Source organism: Saccopteryx bilineata, chromosome 4 (genome assembly GCF_036850765.1).
Source record: "Saccopteryx bilineata isolate mSacBil1 chromosome 4, mSacBil1_pri_phased_curated, whole genome shotgun sequence".
In the NCBI taxonomy this organism is placed as follows: domain Eukaryota; kingdom Metazoa; phylum Chordata; class Mammalia; order Chiroptera; family Emballonuridae; genus Saccopteryx; species Saccopteryx bilineata.
Genome location: NC_089493.1, coordinates 131,112,542 through 131,126,201, shown reverse-complemented (window position 1 = coordinate 131,126,201; position 13,660 = coordinate 131,112,542). Strand labels below are relative to the sequence as shown.

General features: G+C 44.6%; 1 protein-coding gene across 4 annotated transcripts in view; it reads left to right on the top strand.

Annotated features, from left to right (window-relative positions):
- PTPN9 (protein tyrosine phosphatase non-receptor type 9) overlaps positions 1-13,660 on the top strand; it is a 92,530-nt gene that overhangs the window by 22,409 nt on the left and 56,461 nt on the right. Inside the window, exon 2 of one of the 4 annotated variants that reach the window (XM_066278250.1) lies at positions 13,052-13,103. The exons of the other annotated variants lie outside the window; for them this stretch is intronic. The gene's annotated coding sequence lies outside the window, so the exon portion shown is untranslated. The remainder of the gene's footprint in view (positions 1-13,051; positions 13,104-13,660) is intronic. 4 annotated transcript variants of the gene reach the window in all.

Sequence of the window (13,660 nt, the reverse complement as noted above, 5' to 3'; positions counted from 1 at the left end):
CGCTCAAGCTAGAGACCTCAGGGTCTTGAACCTGGGTCCTCCCTCACTTTCCAATCTTTTCCCGGACAGATTCTGCTTTGCCATTGACCTTCAAGTTTAGCCCTTGGAACTCAAGACAGTCTGACCTTGCCAAGTCCCAACACTTGTGATGACAAGTCTGATCGGCCTCCTTGTTTTGAGCTTACTTGTTTTGGATGTTGGATTTCTGTAGTGTGCTCCAAATTCACAATAATTTTTGGCACTCTGGACTCAGATTCAAGTCAACGAAGATCCTTAAGTTTTTCCTTGTGTACTTCTGTTAGATTTCATCTGGTGCATCTAAACTTAGTTTTCTTGCACTTATCCCTCTTCAACTTCATTTTGTTAGATTTGATGTTTACCATTTATTGAGCTTTATCATGTGACAAGAACTTTACAAATATCAATACTAACTTTCTCCTCTCTCATAACAATTCTGTGAGGTATTGAATTCTCATAATAACCCTACCAAATAGGCAATATTAACTGTAATTCACAGATGTTCACATTAGCAAACATTAAAGAGCACTATGCCAAGCATCGCTCCAAGGACTTCATATATATTAACTTACTTAATTCTCATAACAATGCTTCATGATGGGTTACTGTTACTACTCACATGTTACATATCATGAAACATATGTAACATCCTATGGGTGTAGAAATTAAGGTTCATTCAAACCTTTCTTTTGCCTAATTCTAAAACCTCTTGCTTCTGAATACCATTCCATCCCATTATTTCATTCTGTTGTTTTGAGTGTGTTGTTTTTTTTAAGTGGGGAAAGCAGTCCTTTTATTTTTATTATTTAATGATTTTAGTGAGAGAGGAAGGGAAGAGAGACAGGAACACAGATCTGTTCCTGTATGTGCCCTGACTGGGGATGGAACTGGCAACCTCTGTGCTTCAGAACGGAGCTCTAACTAACTGAGCTATCCAGCCAGGGTGTGTTTCATTCTGTTTTTTTTTTTTTTTTTTTTTTTTTCTGAAGTTGGAAATGGGGAGGTAGTCAGACAACTCCCGCATGCGCCCGACCAGGATCCACCTGGCACGCCCACCAGGGGGCGATGCTCTGCTCATCTGGGGCGTCGCTCTGCCGCAATCAGAGCCATCCTCAGCGCCTGGGCCAACTTTGCTCCAATGGAGCCTCGGCTGTGGGAAGGGAAGAGAGAGAAAGAGAGGAAGGAGAGGGGGAGAGGTGGAGAAGCAGATGGATGCTTCTCCTGTGTGCCCTGGCCGGGAATTGAACCCGGTACTCCCGCACGCCAGGCCAATGTTCTACCACTGAGCAAACCGGCCAGGGCCTTTCATTCTGTTTTGATCTTTTAAATCCATGTTCTGTTTTACAATAAATTTGTTCTTTTAGCTAAAGGTCCTTTTCTTACATGGTCAACCCCTATTCCAATGCCCTTATCTAAGTCATTTGTAGTAATGGGACCAGATCAGGGACGTTTCGAACAGAGCAAATCAAGGGCCTATGGGCTTTAGTGTCTCAGGCTTGGTTTTGGAATCTTGGTTATTATGTCATCACAAGTGTTGGGACTTGGCAAGGTCATTAACTTATCTGGGTTTTTATTTCCTCATCTATAAAATGTGTGAATACCTACAAGTGGGCCTGTAGGAAAGGTTGGCTAATCAGGAATACAAAGAGCTTGACTCATGGCCTCATTCTGTGGGCGCTCAACAGACATGTGTGCTCATCCCCTCCCTTCAGGGAGTGCGTTTAAGATATTTCTATTTTTTATGTTCTTTAAAACCCTCCCCTGCAGCCCTGGCCGGTTGGCTCAGTGGTAGAGCGTCGGCCTGGCGTGCAGAAGTCCCGGGTTTGATTCCCGGCCAGGGCACACAGGAGAAGCGCCCATCTGCTTCTCCACCCCTCCCCCTCTCCTTCCTCTCTGTCTCTCTCTTCCCCTCCCACAGCCAAGGCTCCATTGGAGCATAGTTGGCCCGGGCACTGAGGATGGCTCCATGGCCTCTGCCTCAGGCGCTAGAATGGCTCTGGTTGCAAAAGAGCGACACCCCAGATGGGCAGAGCATCGCCCCCTGGTGGGCATGCCGGGTGGATCCCGGTCGGGCGCATGCAGGAGTCTGACTGTCTCTCCCCGTTTCCAACTTCAGAAACACACACACACACACACACACACACACACACAGCAAAAAAAAAACACCCAAAAAATAAAACCCTCCCCTGCAGGTTTTTTTTTTTTTATTCATTTTTAGAGAGGAGAGAGAGAGGGAGAGAGAGAGACAGAGACAGAGAGAGAGAAGGGGGGAGGAGCTGGAAGCATCAACTCCCATATGTGCCTTGACCAGGCAAGCCCAGGGTTTCGAACCAGCGACCTCAGCATTTCCAGGTTGACGCTTTATCCACTGTGCCACCACAGGTCAGGCCCCTCAGGTTTTAATGATTTTTTTTTTTTTTTTTTTTTTTAAGAAATGGACTCTTGCCTGACCAGTGGTGGCACAGTGGATATAGCATCAATGTGGGATGTTCAGGTCCAAGGTTTGAAACACTGAGGTCACCGGCTTGAACATGACCCCAAGGTTGCTGGCTTGAGCAAGGGGTCACCAGCTCAGCTGGAGACCCCTGGTCAAGGCACATGTGAGAAAGCAGTCAATGAACAACTAAAGTGATGCAGCTATGAGTTGATGCTTCTCATCTCTCTCTCCCTTTCTGTCTCTGTCTCTGTTTATCTCTCTCTCTCTCTTTCTTGCAAAATAAATAAGTAAATAAAGGGACTGTCTTTGGATATGATTGCTTCTTGTGCCCACAGGGCTGTCATGTGCCCACTGTGGCAGCACACATGTACCACACGTTTCTGTGTGATTCTGAGTGGACTGTTAGCCTTTTTTTTGTGTCTCAGTTTTGTTCGTTGTAACATAGGGTAGTAACAGTAACTCATCATGAAACATTGTTACTAAGATTAAATAAGTTAATTCAGAGGAAATCCTTGGAACTAGTGCTTGGCAGACGATGCTGTTTAATGTTTGCCAATAATGGCTACTTGGTAGAGTTATTATGAGAATCCAATGAGGTGTGTCAACCCTTTCCCATTTGGTCTGGCCCATTAACGAGTTAATAGAGGGAAATGTTACCGAGGTGAGATGCCCCTCAGGTGCCTTGCTGAAGTGTGGATCTGTCCCGTGTATCAGTGATACTCAGACTTGATCATGGCAGGATCACCTGGGGATGTCGGTGAGGTACAGGTGCTGATTGGGAAGGTTTGCGGTGGGGCCTGCTAGCCATGCCCATGTGGCACCAGTTAAGTCTGCAAACCTCACCACCAGTAAGTAGCTCTGTTGTGTATGAGTTTCCTTCATTTTCCTCTCTGGTGGTGTCTTTTTCAAAAGACTTCCTTTCAGCAAATTGCTTCTGGGGATCACTACTTTCCTTTCTAGAAGCTTCACACCCACCTTTTCACAAAGAATCCAGGCCCTGGTCTCTTGGCTCAGTGGTGGAGCATCGTCCTGGTGTGTGGAAGTCCTGGGTTCAATTTCTGGTCAGGCCACACAGGAGAAGCAACCATCTGCTTCTCCACCCCTCTCTCTCCCTCTCTCCTCTCCTCCTGCAGCCATGGCTCAAATGGTTTGAGCAAGTTGGCCCCGGGCACTGAAGATGGCTGTATGGCCTCACCTCGGGCACTGAAATGGCTTGGTTGCCAGGCAGTGAGCCCCAGATGGGCAGAGCATTGCCTTGTAGGGTGCTTGTGGGGTGGATCCTGGTCAGGGCACATGTCTGTCTCAGCTCTCCCTGCCTCCTGCCTCTCACTTAATTAAAGAGAGAGAGAGAGAGAGAGAGAGAGAGAGAGAGAGAATCCATCTCTTGGGGCTTGGTGTATATGTATGTGAAAGAAAGGTTAGTTGTACGGTTCACCCAGGAATCAGGTCAAGTTTGCTAGGGACTGGGAGCTTCTGCAGCCACCCCTCCCCTCGCAGACACCTCCGCAGGCCCTGGCAGCAGGCTCCTGCTAACAGTTGTGCAGCAGATGCTGACCAGACTTCCCTAGCATTTGGGATGGCCGGTGTTGGAGGCTGAGCTGGGTCACAATAATCAGGGGCTGTTCCACTTTGGGTGCCATTTCTCAGGTTCCACAGGCTTGTCTGTCCCCTCCTCACGTGAAGTCTGGACTTGTTCATACAGGAAGTGGAAGAAGCGGGAGAGAATGGACGGTTCTCACAAAGCCCTTTTTGTTCTCAGCCTTCTTAACTGGCCTTGGCTCCTTCTAGGCTAGGACTGCCCTTGTTCTCTCTTTAAGTCAGAACCACCACTCTTGCTTTGTACGTGTGTGCGCACACTCGCAACCATACTGGTCTTTTCATGTTGTTCCCTTTTAAAGCTTGAATTGGTATGATTTATAATTAATTGTATAAGCAGTTATCAGAATTTCACTTTTTAAGATTTCTTTTTAAAATACCAGCATCTGTCTTCTTTAGAATTTTAGATGATGAGATTTTAATTTTGTGAAATCTATGTTTTAATAGCATTATAACACAGTGGATAAAAATGTGGGCTCTCTAGAGCCAGGCAACCCAGGTACTGATTCAGGCTTCACCATTTTTCATGTTTTGGAACTGTGCACAGTTACATAACACTTGGAAATCTTAGTTTGGTCATCTATAATATGGGGTTGACCTCCCAGGGCTGCTTAGAGAACTTGACCATCCCTGTACAATTCAGCATCAGATTGGTGGTTAGAACTTAGTACCTAGTAAATATTAGCTGTTGTTAATACGTAGGTCATTTTGTTAAAGATCTGGTATTACTTAAATCAGGGAAGTAAGATGTACAGAATGCCTTCACAGGTAGCCAGTTATTGATGTTGTAAGGTAGGCAGCTGTTACCCTTATTTGCAAGAGGGACTGTGGCAGGAAGAGTTGTGGCTGGTGGCTGGCCTGAGGGTCCCTGGATGTATGTAGCAGACTGGGTCTCTTGTCCGGGATCCCTGGTGCCACATTTGGGACTTGCTGTCTTAACTGCCTCCTCCTGATGACACATAACTTTGATGACACTTTCAGAGGGTATGTGGTTAATGCTCTTTGAGACCCTTTCTGTTTTCTTCCCTCCCTCCTTTCCTTTCCTCTCCTTTCCTCTCCTTTCCTTTCCTCTCCTTTCCTCACTTTCCTTAACTTTCCTTTCCCTTTTCCCTCCCTCCCTCCCTCCCTCCCTCCCTCCCTCCCTCCCTCCCTCCCTCCCTCCCTCCCTTCCTTCCTTCCTTCCTTCCTTCCTTCCTTCCTTCCTTCCTTCCTTCCTTCCTTCCTTCCTTTTTTGAGAGAGGCAGGGAAAGAGAGAGAGACAGGAACATCAAGCTGTTCTTGTATGTGCCTGACTGGGGAATCGAACCAGCAATCTCCACACTCCGGGATGATATTCCAACCACCTGAGCTATCCAGCCAGAACTTAATTTTTTTTTTTTTATAGACAGAGAAAGGGTGTGAGGGAAGCATTCATTTCTTGTTCCACTCAGTTATGCACTCATTGGTTGCTTACCATGTGAACCCTGACTGGGAACCCGCAACCTTATTGTTTCAGGTTGATGCTCTTAAACTGACTGAGCTAACTGGCCAGGGCTGACCCTTTCAGTTTTCAACCAGTCTGTCCTTTTAGTCTGGATTAAGTCCAGTATAGTGGTTCCCTCATCCTTTTAGGATGAAAGTGTCAGCAGGAATTTATCAGATTTTTCTACCTCTCCCCTCCATTGATGATAAATGTAATATCCAGCAGATGACAGATTCTCGAAGGTCTCTATCTCTGACATCTTTACCACCATGCCAGTTTTGGATCTGAGTCAAGAAAACAATCTGTTCTCCATTATTGAGCGGGGTGAGGGGACTCTGACAGCTGTATCATGTGTCATTGCTTTCTTTCTCTCAGAAATGATCTATTGCGGTCTGTGGATTTCTACTGGAGAATATCATTTTGAGACACACTGCCAACCCACTTCCCCTTTTAAGATTTGAATGAGGTTCGCCTGTCCACTGGCATATTGGGCAGCTCTCAAAAATCCACTAAACTCAGATTTTCATAGGTAGGGATCATATCTTATTTGTTTTATAAAATTCATAAATTCTAAATTAATTTATCTTGGATATCTATCATAGTAGATATCTGAAGTCATGATATTGGCAGCTTAATTCTCAGACATGTTCTTTTGTGACACAATAGTCACCTCTTCCAAAAAAAAAAAATAGTCACCACTTCCATTCTTTTCTTCTTATGTCATTTCTGATATGGTTTCTCAGTTTCATCCAGGAATTTTTCTCTCTCCTCCTCTATTTTCAGTTTATCTTTTTGTTTGTTTTTAGTGAGAGAGAGAGAGAGAAACAGACAGGGACAGACAAGCTGGAAGGGAGAGAGATGAGAAGCATCAAATCTTCATTGTGGCACCTTAGTTGTTCATTGATTGCTTTCTCATATGTGCCTTGACCGAGTGGCTACAGCTGATTCATTGACACCTTGCTCAAGCCAGCGACCTTGGGCTCATGTCTGTGATCCCATGCTCAAGCTGGCAATCCCGCGCTCAAGCTGGTGAGCTCACACTCAGGCCAGATGAGCCTGCACTCAAGCCAGCAACCTTGGGGTTTTGAACCTGGGTTCTCAGCATCCCAGTCCAGTGCTCTATCCATTGTGCCACCACCTGGTCTGGATATTTTTAATTTTAAACTTTTATAATAAGATTGGCAGGTGTCTGTTTCGCTATCTCTCCCCTCCTTTCACTTAAAAAGTAAAAAAGAAGTAGGATTGACAATAATATCTGTAGGGTGAATTAGGAGGGCATCAGGTTTGGGAGTAAGGGAAAGAGAAGAATGTTCCAGTAGCATGATCTGGAAAGTCAACCTTAATTTATTGACAGCCATTCATGTTTTTCCTTTTCAACAGTTTCAACTGTCAGTTGGAAAAAGATCAATGTTGTAACTGAAGTCTTTCCCCCACTCTAGGTTCTCTAGGTCCTTTAGATTGTTTCCCCTAGAAATTTTTCCATGTCTTTTCTGGTGTGGGTCACCCTCATGTAACCAGCTGGAGTGGGTGGAAGCAGGCAAGCTGACCTCAGGTTCTTCCTTATAGACAGTGATCTCCTGCCTGCTCCCTGCCCCCTTCTCTCCTGAGGACCTGAAGGACTTTGCTCGGCCACAGTGAGGAGCTTCCTGTTTATCTTCTGCGTTTTCATTTTGTTTTGTTTTTTATGTTTCTGTTCTGTGCTATATCCTTCTGCCCCTTAAACCTCTTTGTTTTGGGGTGTGTGTGACAGAGACAGAGAGACAGAGAGAGGGACAGATAGGGACAGATAGACAGGAAGGGAGAGAGATGAGAAGCATTAGTTCTTTGTTGCGACATCTTAGTTGTTCATTGAATGCTTTCTCATATGTGCCTTGACCGGGGGGCTCCAGCAGAGTGAGTGACCCCTTGCTCAAGCGAGCAACCTTGGGCTTCAAGCCAGAGACCTTTGGGCTTAAGCTAGTGATCTTGGGCTCAAGCCAGCAACCATGGGGTTATGTCTATGATCCCACACTGAAGCCAGCAACCCCTCCCTCAAGCCAGATGACCCCTTGCTCAAGCTGTGACCTCAGGATTTCCAACCAGGGTCCTCTGCGTCCCAGTCCGATGCTCTATCCACTGCGTCACCACCTGGTCAGGCTTTCTTGTTTTCTTGTTGAATTACTTCCTCCCTTGTCCTTGGTCTTCTTCATCCTATTTAGTAACCTTTGTCCGGAGAGTGGTTTTTAATTCTGAGAGGTGATGCCAACTTGAGTTTAGTAATCATGCGATTGGCCAGCACCTCTTGCTAGCACCTCCTACAGGAGACCCTGTGTGACCCAGTTCCTGCCATGCCCAAACATCCCCTGTTTAAGGCTTGGGGCTCCTAAAAGCAGCTATAATCCTTTACTCCTCTTTAGAGGTCTCTAACCTATTCCCTCTGAGACTGATATGAAGACTGTCAACAAATGTATCTTTTGTGGCATCGTTTAAAATACTAATTTTATTTATTTTTATTTTTTTTATTTTTTTTCATTTTTCTGAAGCTGGAAACAGGGAGAGACAGACAGACTCCCGCATGCGCCCGACCGGGATCCACCCGGCACGCCCACCAGGGGCGACGCTCTGCCCACCAGGGGGCGATGCTCTGCCCACCCTGGGCGTCGCCATGTTGCGACCAGAGCCACTCTAGCGCCTGGGGCAGAGGCCAAGGAGCCATCCCCAGCGCCCGGGCCATCTTTGCTCCAATGGAGCCTTGACTGCGGGAGGGGAAGAGAGAGACAGAGAGGAAAGCGTGGCGGAGGGGTGGAGAAGCAAATGGGCGCTTCTCCTGTGTGCCCTGGCCGGGAATTGAACCCGGGTCCTCCGCACGCTAGGCCGACGCTCTACCGCTGAGCCAACCGGCCAGGGCAAAATACTAATTTTAAAGCATTATGTTCAGATATCCCTATTATTTACGTAGCAGTGGGCAACAGTAGGTTTATAGTTTGTAGGGAAAAAGACATGCAGGTTATGATTATCACAGTAGCTTTAATAATGTCACAATGGCACAGTACACTTAGTGCAGTCTTATAAGTACTCAAATAAATAATACAATAATTGATAAATAAGTGCTAATACAAGAATTAACTGTTTCACATATCCCCCTACCACACACACACACACACACACACACACCCCTACTTTTCCCATCCCTGCATGTAAGATTACAGTATATAAAATCAATACATTGAATTTTTTAAGTGGATATATAGCTATGTGATTGAAACTGTAAAAAGGACGAAACAATCTGACAGACATTCTCCCTCTTGCCTTGTCTCCTAGCTACCTAGTTTTCTCCATAGAGACAGTGGTACCAATTTCATGTATGTCCTTCCAAACACGATGTATGTATTATGTGTTAGGATGAATGATTTATGAGTTTCTCAATGTCACATAGTGGAATGGAAAGACTATGGGATTTGAAGACTTGAATTCAAACCTTGAAACCTCAGGTCTGCTATTATTATTAGGCTCTGTGTATTTTCTAAAATTTGTTTATTTATTTATTTTAGAGAGGAGAGAGAGAGAGAGAGAGAGAGAGAGAGAGAGAAAGGGGGAGGAGTAGGAAGCATCAACTTTCATATGTGTCTTGACCAGACAAGTGCAACTGGCGACCTCAGAGTTCCAGGTTGACGCTTTATCCACTGCACCACCACAGGTCAGGCCTAGGCTCTATGTATTTAAAAAATATATTTTTTAAAAAACTGATTTTAGAGGGAGGAAGAGAGAGAAAGCGAAACATTAATTTGTTGTTCCATTTATTTATGCATTCATTGCTTGATTCTTGTCTATGCCCTGACTGGGGATTGAATCTGCAACCTTGGCGTATCAGGACAAGGCTGGAACCAAGTGAGCTACTTGTCCTGGGCTAGGTTCTGTGTAATTTTTTTAAAAATTTATTTCTTTTAAGTGAGAAGAGGGGAGATAGACTCCTGCATGGGCCCCAACCAAGATGCACCCAGCAACCCCCATCTGGAGCTGGTGCTTGAATCTACTGAGCTATCCTCAGCACCTGATGCTGATGCTCGGACCAACCACGCCACTGGCTGTGAGAGGGAAAGGGAAGGGAGAGAGGGAGGGCAAAAGAAGCAGATGGTCGCTTTTCACATATGCCCTGACTGGGAATCGAACCTGGGCCTTCAGCACACTGGGCTGACGTTCTGTCCATTGAGCCAGCTGGCCAGGGCCTCTGTGTGCTTTGATTTATGTGGTTAATAATACTTTGCTTGCTAAGGTTGTTGAGTGTGATGTATGCACAGTTCCTTCTTTGGCATATGTAAGTGCTTTGCTACCGTTGTTACTGCTTGCTGGACCACACTCTGGTCTATGTGAGCTGGGAAGGGCAACATCTTGCTCTAACAAGATGTTAGATTGAATTGCCTTTGCTGTAATATGAGCCCAATGTTCTCTTACACGTATATATGGAAAGGAACCATAAGCTAAGGGAGATAGACATAACTTTTTTTTTTTTACAGAGACAGAGAGAGAGATAGACAGGGACAGGCAGATAGGAACAGAGAGAGATGAGAAGCATCAATCATCAATTTTTCGTTATGACACCTTAGTTGTTCATTGATTGCTTTCTCATATGTGCCTTGACTGCGGGCCTTAGCAGACCGAGTAACCCCTTGCTCGATCCAGCAACCTCGGGGTCTCAAACCTGGGTCCTTCCACATCCCAGTCTGACACTCTATCCACTGTGCCACCGCCTGGTCAGGCGAGGAGCTTTTATGTTTAACAGCTCAGTTAAGTCTGGTTCTTTGGTGTTGCCTGAGGCTTTGGACTCCTAAGGGAAGCTTTGTTGGGCCAGCCCTACTTTGGATTTCCAGTTGTGCAGTTCCCAGTGGGATGTTAATCCTTTAATAAATTAGTTTTGTTTTGTTTTTTTTCCATTTTGGATCTTGCACAACGCTTGATGTCATATATGGAAGAGTCCAGAACTCAGAACCATTCCCACTTGATTTCATCTTGAGGAAGGTGTTCTTCATTGTTATCTGTCCTTAGCATTTTTGATGGGATTTGTAGGGCTTCGCGTTTGAAGTTCATTCGGGGCCCTTCATAGGTGAAAGCGCTTTCTACCTCTTGCAACAGATGGATACGAGAATAAAGAGACCTGATAGTGGGGGGAGATCTTTTAAAGTAAGGGGAATTGTAGTTGGCCTGTGGTGGTACAGTGAATAAAGTGTTGACCTAGAATGCTGAGGTCACCAGTTTGAAGTCCTGGTATTGCCTGGTCAAGGCACATAATAACAAGCAATCAATGAACAACTTAAGTGAAGCAACAATGAGGAGAATCTCATTCCTGCTCCCCTGCCCCTGTCTCCTCTCTCTGTAGTCAATAAATAAAATCTTTTTTTTTTTTTTTTTTTAAATAAATTTTTATTAATGGTAATGGGATGACATTAATAAATCAGGGTACATATATTCAAAGAAAACATGTCTAGGTTATTTTGTCATCAAATTATGTTGCACACCCCTCGCCCAAAGTCAGATTGTCCTCCGTCACCCTCTATCTAGTTCTCTGTGCCCCTCCCCCTCCCCCTAACTCTCTCCCTCCCAATAAAATCTTTACAATCAATAAAATCTTTAAAATAAAATAAAGTAAGGCAAGTTTTGAAGAGTGCTGTGCTGGGTGTCCTAAACAGTGGTTATGAACACCAGGTTGCAGGATCTGTTCTGGTATTGATTTATCTTTCCTGAACAAATGACATTTACTGTGTTGTAAGGCCAGTAGCCACGGCCACTATCACAGCTGCCTGGCCAACGCAGGTTTGCATTTAATCTGGACAGATCATGAAGAAACAATTGAGCCAAGAACTGGTGAGCCATTTTTCTTTATTCTAGACTCGGCACTCGGCAAGTGAGTAAAAACACACAGCGGGAAAACACTTCCCTTTCCATTCAAGGCTCCCAAAGCCACTGATTCATCCGAGTTTTCCTAGACTCAAAGACCCCCACCAGTTTCATTCACCTCCGTTCCCCATGTCTTTCTCCTGCACAAACTGGCTTCTCCTTCAGCATTCTGCCATTTTGGCTATCTCCTCTCCTCCACATGGCCTCCCTGCCCTACTACAACATGGACTCTTCCTCAAGAATGTGGTTACTCTCTCCAAAATGGCCTCCTAGCCCCTCCTTTTAAAACCTTTTGGCGAAAGCCCCTTCTCCAACACACATTAGCATAACCAAGCCTCTTCCCAAGCAAGAAGGGCAATTAGCTGTATCATGTGAGAGCATCACCACGTGATGAGAGCAGTGGCCATCTTTAACAGAGTGAGCAAAAAGTAACTTATCTACCCTACATTTGTCTTCTCTAGAGGAACTTGCTATTGAGTGTATTGGTAGGGAAGACTTAATGTGGGAACCCCTGAAAGGGAGAAATGTCTTACCCATTCGACTATGTGGACGTGGGAATTGCATGTCATGTTTTATTTACTAGGACGTGTGAAATACCAAATTTTCTTATAGCGAAGGTCTGCACAAGGAATCGGAAAAATTTTTGAAGACATTAACATACGCTATAGTTTATCTGCCTTTTTGAAGGAAAATATTAGAAATAAAAAACAAATGGAGGAATCCTGACCAGGTGGTGCTATAGTGGATAGAACGTCGACCTGAGATGCTGAGGTCCCAGGTTCAAAACCCTGAGGTTGCTGGCTTGAGTGCTGGCTCACCAACTTGAGAACTGTGTCACTGGGTTGAGCACGGGATCATAGACAAGACTCCACGGTCACTGGCTTGAAGCCCAAGGTTGCTGGCCTGAGCAAGAGGTCACTGGCTTTGACATATACATAGAAAATTATGTATTTTTTAGTATTTTTCATTCAACTTCAGTTGTTGGGTTTTGGTTTTTTTTTAAGATTTTATTTATTGGTTTTAGAGAAAGGATGGAAAGGGGTGGAGGAGGAGCAGGAAACATCAACTCATAGTAGTTGCTTCTTGTATGTGCCTTGACCAGCTGAAGGTCTCAAACCAGTGACCTTAGCATTCCAGATTGATGCTTTATCCACTGTGCCACCATAGCTCAGGCAATTTTAATTCTTAAGTTATTAAAAACATGATAACAGGAAAAGCATACCTTTTTTGTTTTTACTGAATATATGGAGGTTCCTTTAGTTAACAAAATCACATAGGTTTCAAGTGTAAAAGTATCAATATATATCATCTGTACACTGTATTGTGTGTTCACCACCCCAAGCCAAGTCTCCTTTCATCAGCATTTATCCCCTCTTTGTCCTCTGCTGCCTCCTCCTACCCCTCTTTCCCTCTGGTAGTCACCAACTGTTGTCTATGTCTATGAGGTGGTTTTTTTTGTTTTGTTTTGTTTTGTTTGCTTTGCTTAATTCCTTCACTTTTCACCAAGTTTCCCAAACCCCCTGCCCTTTGAAAATAAAATAAAAACAAACATGAAAATAGGTATATGGGATTAAGAGTAACCTCTTTTTTTTTTAAATTTTCCTTTATTACATTGTTTCATAACATGATCACATTAGAAATTTATCTTAAAAGTTTTTCCTTCCCAGATGTGTTTCCCTGTTTCAGAAAGCATTGGCTGTTTTAAGATCACCTCTTAAGGTAAGACATAATTTTTCTGATCAAAGGGAAAATATTGGTGACAAATCAGCAAAAGAGTAATTCAGAGTTGATGGAGTTTATTTCCACATTGGTGCCATAACAGAGGGCTAATGCGAAGAATGTAATTTTCAGTTTGAAAATTCAACAAGCCTCATATTGCTGAGTGTAGCAAGCTAATGTGTCCCAGCTCAGACTCTCTTCCCTCACTTCTGGGTAGGGGCTAAAGAGCTTAATAGACATGACAAAGAAGAAAAGAAAGATGGGGAAACAGGCATGGGGGGAAGGTCGTTTACTAATGCCTTTCTTCCTAAGATAAATGGGAAGTGGCATAGTTGCTGAAATCCAGAGGAAACCTCCAATTTGGTAAAAGGCAGACACTAATTTTGTATATTGAGTTACTTTCTTTAGGTAGCCAGTGCATGGCGTCTGTCCTGTACAAAGTTGTTTGTTATGATAAGAAATCATCCCTGGGCCCTGGCTGGTTGGCTCGGTGGTAGAGCGTCGTCTTGGTGTGCAGGAGCCCCGGGTTCGATTCCCAGCCAGGGCACACAGGAGAG